We start from the raw sequence: 17,603 nt of genomic DNA, 5'->3' as shown, positions 1-17,603 counted from the left end.
CCGAATGCTTTTCCACGGCGGAAAAGCCGCCGTGGAAAAGCATTACTTTCCCTACATCCTAATATGGCTGGCGGTGTCTGATAGACACCGCCAGCCATGTTAGTGCTTTTCCGCCGTGGTCGCCTTCCGACCGCGGCGGAAAAGTGGAGGACAGATTGTGAGACCCACCAGCCATCCTAGATTGGCTGTGGGTCTTTCAGGCCTCCTCGGCGGATTCCCCGCATACTCCGGGCCGGCGGTGGCTTCCGCCGGCCCAGAGTATGCGGGGAATCTGCCATCATAATGACCCCCTAAGTGTGGGAGGGTATACTCAGACGTGAGTCCCTAGCTCATTGCACCATCAGGATTCAAGCAAGCCGGGCCGATGACGGCTGAAATGCCAGAAACCGGTCCCCGGTAGCTTGTCTCCTTTCTGGTGAAGAATTGGCTTGGTAGTTTGGTCTGCCCTGTTCCCATCATGCACTGGGACAGGAACAGACTAATTTGCATGTAGCCAGGTTCTGAACTGGGATGGTGCAGTGAGCTAAAAAACGGTGATGGATCAAGCCCTGATCTCTTGACTGGGTAGGAGTATTCAGCATCATTCAGAAACTCTGTCCATCACCTTTTCCAAAATTGATTTTATCCACACTAAGTGTGGGAGGGTATACTCAGACGTGAGTCCCTAACTCATTGCACCATCAGGATTCAAGCAAGCCGGGCCGATGACGGCTGAAATGCCAGAAACCGGTCCCCGGTAGCTTGTCTCCTTTCTGGTGAAGAATTGGCTTGGTAGTTTGGTCTGCCCTGTTCCCATCATGCGCTGGGACAGGAACAGACTAATTTGCATGTAGCCAGGTTCTGAACTGGGATGGTGCAGTGAGCTAAAAAACGGTGATGGACCAAGCCCTGATCTCTTGACTGGGTAGGAGTATTCTGCATCATTCAGAAACTCTGTCCATCACCTTTTCCAAAATTGATTTTATCCACACTAAGTGTGGGAGGGTATACTCAGACGTGAGTCCCTAGCTCATTGCACCATCAGGTTTCAAGCAAGCCAGGCTGATGACGGCTGAAATGCCAGAAACCGGTCCCCAGTAGCTTGTCTCCTTTCTGGTGAAGAATTGGCTTGGTAGTTTGGTCTGCCCTGTTCCCATCATGCACTGGGACAGGAACAGACTAATTTGCATGTAGCCAGGTTCTGAACTGGGATGGTGCAGTGAGCTAAAAAACGGTGATGGATCAAGCCCTGATCTCTTGACTGGGTAGGAGTATTCTGCATCATTCGGAAACTCTGTCCATCACCTTTTCCAAAATTGATTTTATCCACACTAAAGGGTCGATTAGGATCGCGGACGGACTTGCGTCCGTCCGCGACCCCAGAGCAGGAGGGAACCTCCGCATGGCATGCGGAGTTCCCTCCTGTGCAATTAGGATGTGACCGCAAGGGTTGCGGTCACATCCTCTATTTTTAACATTGCCGCGGGTGCAGCTTCAAGCTGCACCCGCGGCAATGTTAAAAATGCACGCATTGCATTTGCATGCAGAAAGAGGCAGGCACCGCGCGGTGCCTGCCGCTTTCTGCATGCAAATGCAGGGGGATACCATAGGTACCCCCCATGTGCACCCCCCACCCCCCCTTCACCTAGGGGGCCCGCAACGGGCCTCCGCAGTGAAGCTCCGTATGCTTTTCAGCGGCGGAAAACCCGCCGCGGAAAAGCATACTTTACTGGCCATCCTAATATGGTGGACGGTGTCTTCCAGACACCGTCACCATATTAGAGCTTTTCCGCCGCGGTTGTAATCCGACCGCGGCGGAAAAGCTGCGGACGTAAACCAGGACCCACCAGCCATCCTAATCTGGCGGTCGGTCTTTGGTCAGTCCGCTGCGGATTTTCCGCATCCTCGGGGCCGGCGGTGGCTTCCGCCGGCCCCGAGGATGTGGAAAATCCGCAATCATAATGACCCCTTTAGTGTGGGAGGGTATACTCAGACGTGAGTCCCTAGCTCATTGCACCATCAGGATGGATTCAAGCAAGCCGGGCCGATGACGGCTGAAATGCCAGAAACCGGTCCCCGGTAGCTTGTCTCCTTTCTGGTGAAGAATTGGCTTGGTAGTTTGGTCTGCCCTGTTCCCATCATGCACTGGGACAGGAACAGACTAATTTGCATGTAGCCAGGTTCTGAACTGGGATGGTGCAGTGAGCTAAAAAAAGGGTGATGGATCAAGCCCTGATCTCTTGACTGGGTAGGAGTATTCTGCATCATTCAGAAACTCTTTCCATCACCTTTTCCAAAATTGATTTTATCCACACTAAGTGTGGGAGGGTATACTCAGACGTGAGTCCCTAGCTCATTGCACCATCAGGATTCAAGCAAGCCGGGCCGATGACGGCTGAAATGCCAGAAACCGGTCCCCGGTAGCTTGTCTCCTTTCTGGTGAAGAATTGGCTTGGTAGTTTGGTCTGCCCTGCTCCCATCATGCACTGGGACAGGAACAGACTAATTTGCATGTAGCCAGGTTCTGAACTGGGATGGTGCAGTGAGCTAAAAAACGGTGATGGATCAAGCCCTGATCTCTTGACTGGGTAGGAGTATTCTGCATCATTCAGAAACTCTGTCCATCACCTTTTCCAAAATTGATTTTATCCACACTAAGTGTGGGAGGGTATACTCAGACGTGAGTCCCTAGCTCATTGCACCATCAGGATTCAAGCAAGCCAGGCCGATGACGGCTGAAATGCCAGAAACCGGTCCCCGGTAGCTTGTCTCCTTTCTGGTGAAGAATTGGCTTGGTAGTTTGGTCTGCCCTGTTCCCATCATGCACTGGGACAGGAACAGACTAATTTGCATGTAGCCAGGTTCTGAACTGGGATGGTACAGTGAGCTAAAAAACGGTGATGGATCAAGCCCTGATCTCTTGACTGGGTAGGAGTATTCTGCATCATTCAGAAACTCTGTCCATCACCTTTTCCAAAATTAATTTTATCCACACTAAGTGTGGGAGGGTATACTCAGACGTGAGTCCCTAGCTCATTGCACCATCAGGATTCAAGCAAGCCGGGCCGATGACGGCTGAAATGCCAGAAACCGGTCCCCGGTAGCTTGTCTCCTTTCTGGTGAAGAATTGGCTTGGTATTTTGGTCTGCCCTGTTCCCATCATGCACTGGGACAGGAACAGACTAATTTGCATGTAGCCAGGTTCTGAACTGGGACTGTGCAGTGAGCTAAAAAACGGTGATGGATCAAGCCCTGATCTCTTGACTGGGTAGGAATATTCTGCATCATTCAGAAACTCTGTCCATCACCTTTTCCAAAATTGATTTTATCCACACTAAGTGTGGGAGGGTATACTCAGACGTGAGTCCCTAGCTCATTGCACCATCAGGATTCAAGCAAGCCGGGCCGATGACGGCTGAAATGCCAGAAACCGGTCCCCGGTAGCTTGTCTCCTTTCTGGTGAAGAATTGGCTTGGTAGTTTGGTCTGCCCTGTTCCCATCATGCACTGGGACAGGAACAGACTAATTTGCATGTAGCCAGGTTCTGAACTGGGATGGTGCAGTGAGCTAAAAAACGGTGATGGATCAAGCCCTGATCTCTTGACTGGGTAGGAGTATTCTGCATCATTCAGAAACTCTGTCCATCACCTTTTCCAAAATTGCTTTTATCCACACTAAGTGTGGGAGGGTATACTCAGACGTGAGTCCCTAAATCATTGCACCATCAGGATTCAAGCAAGCCGGGCCAATGACGGCTGAAATGCTAGAAACCGGTCCCCGGTAGCTTGTCTCCTTTCTGGTGAAGAATTGGCTTGGTAGTTTGGTCTGCCCTGTTCCCATCATGCACTGGGACAGGAACAGGCTAAGTTGCATGTAGCCAGGTTCTGAACTGGGATGGTGCAGTGAGCTAAAAAACGGTGATGGATCAAGCCCTGATCTCTTGACTGGGTAGGAGTATTCTGCATCATTCAGAAACTCTGTCCATCACCTTTTCCAAAATTGATTTTATCCACACTAAGTGTGGGAGGGTATACTCAGACGTGAGTCCCTAGCTCATTGCACGATCAGGATTCAAGCAAGCCGGGCCGATGACGGCTGAAATGCCAGAAACCGGTCCCCGGTAGCTTGTCTCCTTTCTGGTGAAGAATTGGCTTGGTAGTTTGGTCCGCCCTGTTCCCATCATGCACTGGGACAGGAACAGACTAATTTGCATGTAGCCAGGTTCTGAACTGGGATGGTGCAGTGAGCTAAAAAACGGTGATGGATCAAGCCCTGATCTCTTGACTGGGTAGGAGTATTCTGCATCATTCAGAAACTCTGTCCATCACCTTTTCCAAAATTGATTTTATCCACACTAAGTGTGGGAGGGTATACTCAGACGTGAGTCCCTAGCTCATTGCACCATCAGGATTCAAGCAAGCCGGGCCGATGACGGCTGAAATGCCAGAAACCGGTCCCCGGTAGCTTGTCTCCTTTCTGGTGAAGAATTGGTTTGGTAGTTTGGTCTGCCCTGTTCCCATCATGCACTGGGACAGGAACAGACTAATTTGCATGTAGCCAGGTTCTGAACTGGGATGATGCAGTGAGCTAAAAAACGGTGATGGATCAAGCCCTGATCTCTTGACTGGGTAGAAGTATTCTGAATCATTCAGAAACTCTGTCCATCACCTTTTCCAAAATTGATTTTATCCACACTAAGTGTGGGAGGGTATACTCAGACGTGAGTCCCTAGCTCATTGCACCATCAGGATTCAAGCAAGCCGGGCCGATGACGGCTGAAATGCCAGAAACCGGTCCCCGGTAGCTTGTCTCCTTTCTGGTGAAGAATTGGTTTGGTAGTTTGGTCTGCCCTGTTTCCATCATGCACTGGGACAGGGACAGACTAATTTGCATGTAGCCAGGTTCTGAACTGGGATGGTGCAGTGAGCTAAAAAACGGTGATGGATCAAGCCCTGATCTCTTGACTGGGTAGAAGTATTCTGCATCATTCAGAAACTCTGTCCATCACCTTTTCCAAAATTGATTTTATCCACACTAAGTGTGGGAGGGTATACTCAGACGTGAGTCCCTAGCTCATTGCACCATCAGGATTCAAGCAAGCCGGGCCGATGACGGCTGAAATGCCAGAAACCGGTCCCCGGTAGCTTGTCTCCTTTCTGGTGAAGAATTGGCTTGGTAGTTTGGCCTGCCCTGTTCCCATCATGCACTGGGACAGGAACAGACTAATTTGCATGTAGCCAGGTTCTGAACTGGGATGGTGCAGTGAGCTAAAAAACGGTGATGGATCAAGCCCTGATCTCTTGACTGGGTAGGAGTATTCAGCATCATTCAGAAACTCTGTCCATCACCTTTTCCAAAATTGATTTTATCCACACTAAGTGTGGGAGGGTATACTCAGACGTGAGTCCCTAACTCATTGCACCATCAGGATTCAAGCAAGCCGGGCCGATGACGGCTGAAATGCCAGAAACCGGTCCCCGGTAGCTTGTCTCCTTTCTGGTGAAGAATTGGCTTGGTAGTTTGGTCTGCCCTGTTCCCATCATGCGCTGGGACAGGAACAGACTAATTTGCATGTAGCCAGGTTCTGAACTGGGATGGTGCAGTGAGCTAAAAAACGGTGATGGACCAAGCCCTGATCTCTTGACTGGGTAGGAGTATTCTGCATCATTCAGAAACTCTGTCCATCACCTTTTCCAAAATTGATTTTATCCACACTAAGTGTGGGAGGGTATACTCAGACGTGAGTCCCTAGCTCATTGCACCATCAGGTTTCAAGCAAGCCAGGCCGATGACGGCTGAAATGCCAGAAACCGGTCCCCAGTAGCTTGTCTCCTTTCTGGTGAAGAATTGGCTTGGTAGTTTGGTCTGCCCTGTTCCCATCATGCACTGGGACAGGAACAGACTAATTTGCATGTAGCCAGGTTCTGAACTGGGATGGTGCAGTGAGCTAAAAAACGGTGATGGATCAAGCCTGATCTCTTGACTGGGTAGGAGTATTCTGCATCATTCGGAAACTCTGTCCATCACCTTTTCCAAAATTGATTTTATCCACACTAAAGGGTCGATTAGGATCGCGGATGGACTTGCGTCCGTCCGCGACCCCAGAGCAGGAGGGAACCTCCGCATGGCATGCGGAGTTCCCTCCTGTGGAATTAGGATGTGACCGCAAGGGTTGCGGTCACATCCTCTATTTTTAACATTGCCGCGGGTGCAGCTTCAAGCTGCACCCGCGGCAATGTTAAAAATGCACGCATTGCATTTGCATGCAGAAAGAGGCAGGCACCGCGCGGTGCCTGCCGCTTTCTGCATGCAAATGCAGGGGGATACCATAGGTACCCCCCATGTGCACCCCCCACCCCCCCTTCACCTAGGGGGCCCGCAACGGGCCTCCGCAGTGAAGCTCCGTATGCTTTTCAGCGGCGGAAAACCCGCCGCGGAAAAGCATACTTTACTGGCCATCCTAATATGGTGGACGGTGTCTTCCAGACACCGTCACCATATTAGAGCTTTTCCGCCGCGGTTGTAATCCGACCGCGGCGGAAAAGCTGCGGACGTAAACCAGGACCCACCAGCCATCCTAATCTGGCGGTCGGTCTTTGGTCAGTCCGCTGCGGATTTTCCGCATCCTCGGGGCCGGCGGTGGCTTCCGCCGGCCCCGAGGATGTGGAAAATCCGCAATCATAATGACCCCTTTAGTGTGGGAGGGTATACTCAGACGTGAGTCCCTAGCTCATTGCACCATCAGGATGGATTCAAGCAAGCCGGGCCGATGACGGCTGAAATGCCAGAAACCGGTCCCCGGTAGCTTGTCTCCTTTCTGGTGAAGAATTGGCTTGGTAGTTTGGTCTGCCCTGTTCCCATCATGCACTGGGACAGGAACAGACTAATTTGCATGTAGCCAGGTTCTGAACTGGGATGGTGCAGTGAGCTAAAAAAAGGGTGATGGATCAAGCCCTGATCTCTTGACTGGGTAGGAGTATTCTGCATCATTCAGAAACTCTTTCCATCACCTTTTCCAAAATTGATTTTATCCACACTAAGTGTGGGAGGGTATACTCAGACGTGAGTCCCTAGCTCATTGCACCATCAGGATTCAAGCAAGCCGGGCCGATGACGGCTGAAATGCCAGAAACCGGTCCCCGGTAGCTTGTCTCCTTTCTGGTGAAGAATTGGCTTGGTAGTTTGGTCTGCCCTGCTCCCATCATGCACTGGGACAGGAACAGACTAATTTGCATGTAGCCAGGTTCTGAACTGGGATGGTGCAGTGAGCTAAAAAACGGTGATGGATCAAGCCCTGATCTCTTGACTGGGTAGGAGTATTCTGCATCATTCAGAAACTCTGTCCATCACCTTTTCCAAAATTGATTTTATCCACACTAAGTGTGGGAGGGTATACTCAGACGTGAGTCCCTAGCTCATTGCACCATCAGGATTCAAGCAAGCCAGGCCGATGACGGCTGAAATGCCAGAAACCGGTCCCCGGTAGCTTGTCTCCTTTCTGGTGAAGAATTGGCTTGGTAGTTTGGTCTGCCCTGTTCCCATCATGCACTGGGACAGGAACAGACTAATTTGCATGTAGCCAGGTTCTGAACTGGGATGGTACAGTGAGCTAAAAAACGGTGATGGATCAAGCCCTGATCTCTTGACTGGGTAGGAGTATTCTGCATCATTCAGAAACTCTGTCCATCACCTTTTCCAAAATTAATTTTATCCACACTAAGTGTGGGAGGGTATACTCAGACGTGAGTCCCTAGCTCATTGCACCATCAGGATTCAAGCAAGCCGGGCCGATGACGGCTGAAATGCCAGAAACCGGTCCCCGGTAGCTTGTCTCCTTTCTGGTGAAGAATTGGCTTGGTATTTTGGTCTGCCCTGTTCCCATCATGCACTGGGACAGGAACAGACTAATTTGCATGTAGCCAGGTTCTGAACTGGGACTGTGCAGTGAGCTAAAAAACGGTGATGGATCAAGCCCTGATCTCTTGACTGGGTAGGAATATTCTGCATCATTCAGAAACTCTGTCCATCACCTTTTCCAAAATTGATTTTATCCACACTAAGTGTGGGAGGGTATACTCAGACGTGAGTCCCTAGCTCATTGCACCATCAGGATTCAAGCAAGCCGGGCCGATGACGGCTGAAATGCCAGAAACCGGTCCCCGGTAGCTTGTCTCCTTTCTGGTGAAGAATTGGCTTGGTAGTTTGGTCTGCCCTGTTCCCATCATGCACTGGGACAGGAACAGACTAATTTGCATGTAGCCAGGTTCTGAACTGGGATGGTGCAGTGAGCTAAAAAACGGTGATGGATCAAGCCCTGATCTCTTGACTGGGTAGGAGTATTCTGCATCATTCAGAAACTCTGTCCATCACCTTTTCCAAAATTGCTTTTATCCACACTAAGTGTGGGAGGGTATACTCAGACGTGAGTCCCTAAATCATTGCACCATCAGGATTCAAGCAAGCCGGGCCAATGACGGCTGAAATGCTAGAAACCGGTCCCCGGTAGCTTGTCTCCTTTCTGGTGAAGAATTGGCTTGGTAGTTTGGTCTGCCCTGTTCCCATCATGCACTGGGACAGGAACAGGCTAAGTTGCATGTAGCCAGGTTCTGAACTGGGATGGTGCAGTGAGCTAAAAAACGGTGATGGATCAAGCCCTGATCTCTTGACTGGGTAGGAGTATTCTGCATCATTCAGAAACTCTGTCCATCACCTTTTCCAAAATTGATTTTATCCACACTAAGTGTGGGAGGGTATACTCAGACGTGAGTCCCTAGCTCATTGCACGATCAGGATTCAAGCAAGCCGGGCCGATGACGGCTGAAATGCCAGAAACCGGTCCCCGGTAGCTTGTCTCCTTTCTGGTGAAGAATTGGCTTGGTAGTTTGGTCCGCCCTGTTCCCATCATGCACTGGGACAGGAACAGACTAATTTTGCATGTAGCCAGGTTCTGAAACTGGGATGGTGCAGTGAGCTAAAAAACGGTGATGGATCAAGCCCTGATCTCTTGACTGGGTAGGAGTATTCTGCATCATTCAGAAACTCTGTCCATCACCTTTTCCAAAATTGATTTTATCCACACTAAGTGTGGGAGGGTATACTCAGACGTGAGTCCCTAGCTCATTGCACCATCAGGATTCAAGCAAGCCGGGCCGATGACGGCTGAAATGCCAGAAACCGGTCCCCGGTAGCTTGTCTCCTTTCTGGTGAAGAATTTGGTTTGGTAGTTTGGTCTGCCCTGTTCCCATCATGCACTGGGACAGGAACAGACTAATTTGCATGTAGCCAGGTTCTGAACTGGGATGTGCAGTGAGCTAAAAAACGGTGATGGATCAAGCCCTGATCTCTTGACTGGGTAGAAGTATTCTGAATCATTCAGAAACTCTGTCCATCACCTTTTCCAAAATTGATTTTATCCACACTAAGTGTGGGAGGGTATACTCAGACGTGAGTCCTAGCTCATTGCACCATCAGGATTCAAGCAAGCCGGGCCGATGACGGCTGAAATGCCAGAAACCGGTCCCCGGTAGCTTGTCTCCTTTCTGGGAAGAATTGGTTTGGTAGTTTGGTCTGCCCTGTTTCCATCATGCACTGGGACAGGGACAGACTAATTTGCATGTAGCCAGGTTCTGAACTGGGATGGTGCAGTGAACTAAAAAACGGTGATGGATCAAGCCCTGATCTCTTGACTGGGTAGAAGTATTCTGCATCATTCGGAAACTCTGTCCATCACCTTTTCCAAAATTGATTTTATCCACACTAAGTGTGGGAGGGTATACTCAGACGTGAGTCCCTAGCTCATTGCACCATCAGGATTCAAGCAAGCCGGGCGATGACGGCTGAAATGCCAGAAACCGGTCCCCGGTAGCTTGTCTCCTTTCTGGTGAAGAATTGGCTTGGTAGTTTGGTCTGCCCTGTTCCCATCATGCACTGGGACAGGAACAGACTAATTTGCATGTAGCCAGGTTCTGAACTGGGATGGTGCAGTGAGCTAAAAAACGGTGATGGATCAAGCCCTGATCTCTTGACTGGGTAGGAGTATTCAGCATCATTCAGAAACTCTGTCCATCACCTTTTCCAAAATTGATTTTATCCACACTAAGTGTGGGAGGGTATACTCAGCCGTGAGTCCCTAACTCATTGCACCATCAGGATTCAAGCAAGCCGGGCCGATGACGGCTGAAATGCCAGAAACCGGTCCCCGGTAGTTGTCTCCTTTCTGGTGAAGAATTGGCTTGGTAGGTTTGGTCTGCCCTGTTCCCATCATGCGCTGGGACAGGAACAGACTAATTTGCATGTAGCCAGGTTCTGAAACTGGGATGGTGCAGTGAGCTAAAAAACGGTGATGGACCAAGCCCTGATCTCTTGACTGGGTAGGAGTATTCTGCATCATTCAGAAACTCTGTCCATCACCTTTTCCAAAATTGATTTTATCCACACTAAGTGTGGGAGGGTATACTCAGACGTGAGTCCCTAGCTCATTGCACCATCAGGTTTCAAGCAAGCCAGGCCGATGACGGCTGAAATGCCAGAACCGGTCCCCAGTAGCTTGTCTCCTTTCTGGTGAAGAATTGGCTTGGTAGTTTGGTCTGCCCTGTTCCCATCATGCACTGGGACAGGAACAGACTAATTTGCATGTAGCCAGGTTCTGAACTGGGATGGTGCAGTGAGCTAAAAAACGGTGATGGATCAAGCCCTGATCTTCTTGACTGGGTAGGAGTATTCTGCATCATTCGGAAAACTCTGTCCATCACCTTTTCCAAAATTGATTTTATCCACACTAAAGGGTCGATTAGGATCGCGGACGGACTTGCGTCCGTCCGAGACCCCAGAGCAGGTGGGAACCTCCGCATGGCATGCGGAGTTCCCTCTGTGCAATTAGGATGTGACGCAAGGGTAGCGGTCACATCCTCTATTTTTAACAATGCCGCTGGGTGCAGCTTCAAGCTGCACCCGCGGCAATGTTAAAAATGCACGCATTGCATTTGCATGCAGAAAGAGGCAGGCACCGCGCGGTGCCTGCCCGCTTTCTGCATGCAAATGCAGGGGGATACCATAGGTACCCCCCATGTGCACCCCCCACCCCCCTTCACCTAGGGGGCCCGCAACGGGCCTCCGCAGTGAAGCTCCGTATGCTTTCAGCGGCGGAAAACCCCGCCGGGAAAAGCATACTTTACTGGCCATCCTAATATGGTGGACGGTGTCTTCCAGACACCGTCACCATATTAGAGCTTTTCCGCCGCGGTTGGTAATCCGACCGCGGCGGAAAAGCTGCGGACGTAAACCAGGACCCACCAGCCATCCTAATCTGGCGGTCGGTCTTTGGTCAGTCCGCTGCGGATTTTCCGCATCCTCGGGGCCGGCGGTGGCTTCCGCCGGCCCCGAGGATGTGGAAAATCCGCAAATCATAATGACCCCTTTAGTGTGGGAGGGGTATACTCAGACGTGAGTCCCTAGCTCATTGCACCATCAGGATGGATTAGCAAGCCGGGCCGATGACGGCTGAAATGCCAGAAACCGGTCCCCGGTAGCTTGTCTCCTTTCTGGTGAAGAATTGGCTTGGTAGTTTGGTCTGCCCTGTTCCCATCATGCACTGGGACAGGAACAGACTAATTTGCATGTAGCCAGGTTCTGAACTGGGATGGTGCAGTGAGCTAAAAAAAGGGTGATGGATCAAGCCCTGATCTCTTGACTGGGTAGGAGTATTCTGCATCATTCAGAAACTCTTTCCATCACCTTTTCCAAAATTGATTTTATCCACACTAAGTGTGGGAGGGTATACTCAGACGTGAGTCCCTAGCTCATTGCACCATCAGGATTCAAGCAAGCCGGGCCGATGACGGCTGAAATGCCAGAAACCGGTCCCCGGTAGCTTGTCTCCTTTCTGGTGAAGAATTGGCTTGGTAGTTTGGTCTGCCCTGCTCCCATCATGCACTGGGACAGGAACAGACTAATTTGCATGTAGCCAGGTTCTGAACTGGGATGGTGCAGTGAGCTAAAAAACGGTGATGGATCAAGCCCTGATCTCTTGACTGGGTAGGAGTATTCTGCATCATTCAGAAACTCTGTCCATCACCTTTTCCAAAATTGATTTTATCCACACTAAGTGTGGGAGGGTATACTCAGACGTGAGTCCCTAGCTCATTGCACCATCAGGATTCAAGCAAGCCAGGCCGATGACGGCTGAAATGCCAGAAACCGGTCCCCGGTAGCTTGTCTCCTTTCTGGTGAAGAATTGGCTTGGTAGTTTGGTCTGCCCTGTTCCCATCATGCACTGGGACAGGAACAGACTAATTTGCATGTAGCCAGGTTCTGAACTGGGATGGTACAGTGAGCTAAAAAACGGTGATGGATCAAGCCCTGATCTCTTGACTGGGTAGGAGTATTCTGCATCATTCAGAAACTCTGTCCATCACCTTTTCCAAAATTAATTTTATCCACACTAAGTGTGGGAGGGTATACTCAGACGTGAGTCCCTAGCTCATTGCACCATCAGGATTCAAGCAAGCCGGGCCGATGACGGCTGAAATGCCAGAAACCGGTCCCCGGTAGCTTGTCTCCTTTCTGGTGAAGAATTGGCTTGGTATTTTGGTCTGCCCTGTTCCCATCATGCACTGGGACAGGAACAGACTAATTTGCATGTAGCCAGGTTCTGAACTGGGACTGTGCAGTGAGCTAAAAAACGGTGATGGATCAAGCCCTGATCTCTTGACTGGGTAGGAATATTCTGCATCATTCAGAAACTCTGTCCATCACCTTTTCCAAAATTGATTTTATCCACACTAAGTGTGGGAGGGTATACTCAGACGTGAGTCCCTAGCTCATTGCACCATCAGGATTCAAGCAAGCCGGGCCGATGACGGCTGAAATGCCAGAAACCGGTCCCCGGTAGCTTGTCTCCTTTCTGGTGAAGAATTGGCTTGGTAGTTTGGTCTGCCCTGTTCCCATCATGCACTGGGACAGGAACAGACTAATTTGCATGTAGCCAGGTTCTGAACTGGGATGGTGCAGTGAGCTAAAAAACGGTGATGGATCAAGCCCTGATCTCTTGACTGGGTAGGAGTATTCTGCATCATTCAGAAACTCTGTCCATCACCTTTTCCAAAATTGCTTTCATCCACACTAAGTGTGGGAGGGTATACTCAGACGTGAGTCCCTAAATCATTGCACCATCAGGATTCAAGCAAGCCGGGCCAATGACGGCTGAAATGCTAGAAACCGGTCCCCGGTAGCTTGTCTCCTTTCTGGTGAAGAATTGGCTTGGTAGTTTGGTCTGCCCTGTTCCCATCATGCACTGGGACAGGAACAGGCTAAGTTGCATGTAGCCAGGTTCTGAACTGGGATGGTGCAGTGAGCTAAAAAACGGTGATGGATCAAGCCCTGATCTCTTGACTGGGTAGGAGTATTCTGCATCATTCAGAAACTCTGTCCATCACCTTTTCCAAAATTGATTTTATCCACACTAAGTGTGGGAGGGTATACTCAGACGTGAGTCCCTAGCTCATTGCACGATCAGGATTCAAGCAAGCCGGGCCGATGACGGCTGAAATGCCAGAAACCGGTCACCGGTAGCTTGTCTCCTTTCTGGTGAAGAATTGGCTTGGTAGTTTGGTCCGCCCTGTTCCCATCATGCACTGGGACAGGAACAGACTAATTTGCATGTAGCCAGGTTCTGAACTGGGATGGTGCAGTGAGCTAAAAAACGGTGATGGATCAAGCCCTGATCTCTTGACTGGGTAGGAGTATTCTGCATCATTCAGAAACTCTGTCCATCACCTTTTCCAAAATTGATTTTATCCACACTAAGTGTGGGAGGGTATACTCAGACGTGAGTCCCTAGCTCATTGCACCATCAGGATTCAAGCAAGCCGGGCCGATGACGGCTGAAATGCCAGAAACCGGTCCCCGGTAGCTTGTCTCCTTTCTGGTGAAGAATTGGTTTGGTAGTTTGGTCTGCCCTGTTCCCATCATGCACTGGGACAGGAACAGACTAATTTGCATGTAGCCAGGTTCTGAACTGGGATGGTGCAGTGAGCTAAAAAACGGTGATGGATCAAGCCCTGATCTCTTGACTGGGTAGAAGTATTCTGAATAATTCAGAAACTCTGTCCATCACCTTTTCCAAAATTGATTTTATCCACACTAAGTGTGGGAGGGTATACTCAGACGTGAGTCCCTAGCTCATTGCACCATCAGGATTCAAGCAAGCCGGGCCGATGACGGCTGAAATGCCAGAAACCGGTCCCCGGTAGCTTGTCTCCTTTCTGGTGAAGAATTGGTTTGGTAGTTTGGTCTGCCCTGTTTCCATCATGCACTGGGACAGGAACAGACTAATTTGCATGTAGCCAGGTTCTGAACTGGGATGGTGCAGTGAGCTAAAAAACGGTGATGGATCAAGCCCTGATCTCTTGACTGGGTAGAAGTATTCTGCATCATTCAGAAACTCTGTCCATCACCTTTTCCAAAATTGATTTTATCCACACTAAGTGTGGGAGGGTATACTCAGACGTGAGTCCCTAGCTCATTGCACCATCAGGATTCAAGCAAGCCGGGCCGATGACGGCTGAAATGCCAGAAACCGGTCCCCGGTAGCTTGTCTCCTTTCTGGTGAAGAATTGGCTTGGTAGTTTGGTCTGCCCTGTTCCCATCATGCACTGGGACAGGAACAGACTAATTTGCATGTAGCCAGGTTCTGAACTGGGATGGTGCAGTGAGCTAAAAAACGGTGATGGATCAAGCCCTGATCTCTTGACTGGGTAGGAGTATTCTGCATCATTCAGAAACTCTGTCCATCACCTTTTCCAAAATTGATTTTATCCACACTAAGTGTGGGAGGGTATACTCAGACGTGAGTCCCTAGCTCATTGCACCATCAGGATTCAAGCAAGCCGGGCTGATGACGGCTGAAATGCCAGAAACCGGTCCCCGGTAGCTTGTCTCCTTTCTGGTGAAGAATTGGCTTGGTAGTTTGGTCTGCCCTGTTCCCATCTTGCACTGGGACAGGAACAGACTAATTTGCATGTAGCCAGGTTCTGAACTGGGATGGTGCAGTGAGCTAAAAACGGTGATGGATCAAGCCCTGATCTCTTGACTGGGTAGGAGTATTCTGCATCATTCAGAAACTCTGTCCATCACCTTTTCCAAAATTGATTTTATCCACACTAAGTGTGGGAGGGTATACTCAGACGTGAGTCCCTAGCTCATTGCACCATCAGGATTCAAGCAAGCCGGGCCGATGACGGCTGAAATGCCAGAAACCGGTCCCGGGTAGCTTGTCTCCTTTCCGGTGAAGAATTGGCTTGGTAGTTTGGTCTGCCCTGTTCCCATCATGCACTGGGACAGGAACAGACTAATTTGCATGTAGCCAGGTTCTGAACTGGGATGGTGCAGTGAGCTAAAAAACGGTGATGGATCAAGCCCTGATCTCTTGACTGGGTAGGAGTATTCTGCATCATTCAGAAACTCTGTCCATCACCTTTTCCAAAATTGATTTTATCCACACTAAGTGTGGGAGGGTATACTCAGACGTGAGTCCCTAGCTCATTGCACCATCAGGATTCAAGCAAGCCGGGCCGATGATGGCTGAAATGCCAGAAACCGGTCCCCGGTAGCTTGTCTCCTTTCTGGTGAAGAATTGGCTTGGTAGTTTAGTCTGCCCTGTTCCCATCATGCACTGGGACAGGAACAGACTAATTTGCATGTAGCCAGGTTCTGAACTGGGATGGTGCAGTGAGCTAAAAAACGGTGATGGATCAAGCCCTGATCTCTTGACTGGGTAGGAGTATTCTGCATCATTCAGAAACTCTGTCCATCACCTTTTCCAAAATTGATTTTATCCACACTAAGTGTGGGAGGGTATACTCAGACGTGAGTCCCTAGCTCATTGCACCATCAGGATTCAAGCAAGCCGGGCTGATGACGGCTGAAATGCCAGAAACCGGTCCCCGGTAGCTTGTCTCCTTTCTGGTGAAGAATTGGCTTGGTAGTTTGGTCTGCCCTGTTCCCATCTTGCACTGGGACAGGAACAGACTAATTTGCATGTAGCCAGGTTCTGAACTGGGATGGTGCAGTGAGCTAAAAAACGGTGATGGATCAAGCCCTGATCTCTTGACTGGGTAGGAGTATTCTGCATCATTCAGAAACTCTGTCCATCACCTTTTCCAAAATTGATTTTATCCACACTAAGTGTGGGAGGGTATACTCAGACGTGAGTCCCTAGCTCATTGCACCATCAGGATTCAAGCAAGCCGGGCCGATGACGGCTGAAATGCCAGAAACCGGTCCCCGGTAGCTTGTCTCCTTTCTGGTGAAGAATTGGCTTGGTAGTTTGGTCTGCCCTGTTCCCATCATGCACTGGGACAGGAACAGACTAATTTGCATGTAGCCAGGCTCTGAACTGGGATGGTGCAGTGAGCTAAAAAACGGTGATGGATCAAGCCCTGATCTCTTGACTGGGTAGGAGTATTCTGCATCATTCAGAAACTCTGTCCATCACCTTTTCCAAAATTCATGTGTTCCACATTACCTGAGGTGTACTAAGTCCATGTTCTGGTTTGACTAAGCTTTGGGAGTCTGTGATAACCAATTAGGCACTGTAGCTAGTCTAGTAGGGGATTTTAAATACTAAGGGGCGTTTTGGTACACTCTAATTCACTGCGGTTCCAAGTCTCTATGCACAGTTCTGTATGAGAACGGAATCCCTGCGACAATTCTTAGGTAATTCGTGGGGCTTGTCTTTATCTGGGACAAGCACCAAAGAATTAGACACCTTTAAGTTGACTGCATCACCCTTAACATTATCAAGGATTAGATCAGCAACCACGTCATACGCTCCAACTAACCACATCTCAATTCAACTCCTGCCTCTGGTCCGTGCTCATCCTGAACATGCTTAATCACAGTGGGGAGTACTGTCATGGATGGTGTGCCAAAACACTTTGCCACAAATATTTTACCCTAACTCTCACAATCAGTGACTTCTGGTACTAAGTCTTTCTGCAGACTAATTATTAAAATTCGGTGCTTCTCCACCGGCTTGATATGTGGAAACACCACTTCCAGCTGGTCAAATTTCTCAGCAAGCCAATAGGGCAAATCTTCCTTATTTGAGGAGGCTTGTCCATAACTAAATTAACAATTACAGGACTAATAGTACCACCGCCAGCTCCAGCTGGTTGCTGTGTAAACTACAGGTGCTCCCACCTCGACGTTGTGGTTTACATATTGAACCATTGCTCTATACACACAGATTAGTGTAGTGTGCATGAGACAGAGAGCTGCCACATCGCATGTCAAATTTCGTGAATGCAGCGCAAAACCTGCCAACACAGGCCACGTGGCCGCTTCAATTCAGAAGGGGCCTAACATGACAGTTGACAGGGGTACGGGAAGGGCACCATCAGACCAAATGTGATGCTGCCATACCGTTAACGGAACTTCCAGAATTCTATATGGCTGATACACAGCAGGAAGGGCGATGTGGTTGTAGGTATGCCACAAATTATATGCTCCTTCAACTGCCAGAAACGTCACCCAAGAATAAAACACTTTGGGCCAGATGTAGGTAAAATCAGTATTCCAACTCTTACATACCGACTCATACCAAAACAGTATTTCAGAATCGGAAA

Source organism: Lissotriton vulgaris, chromosome 4_1 (genome assembly GCF_964263255.1).
Source record: "Lissotriton vulgaris chromosome 4_1, aLisVul1.2, whole genome shotgun sequence".
Lineage (NCBI taxonomy): Eukaryota > Metazoa > Chordata > Amphibia > Caudata > Salamandridae > Lissotriton > Lissotriton vulgaris.
This window is presented reverse-complemented; position numbering follows the sequence as displayed.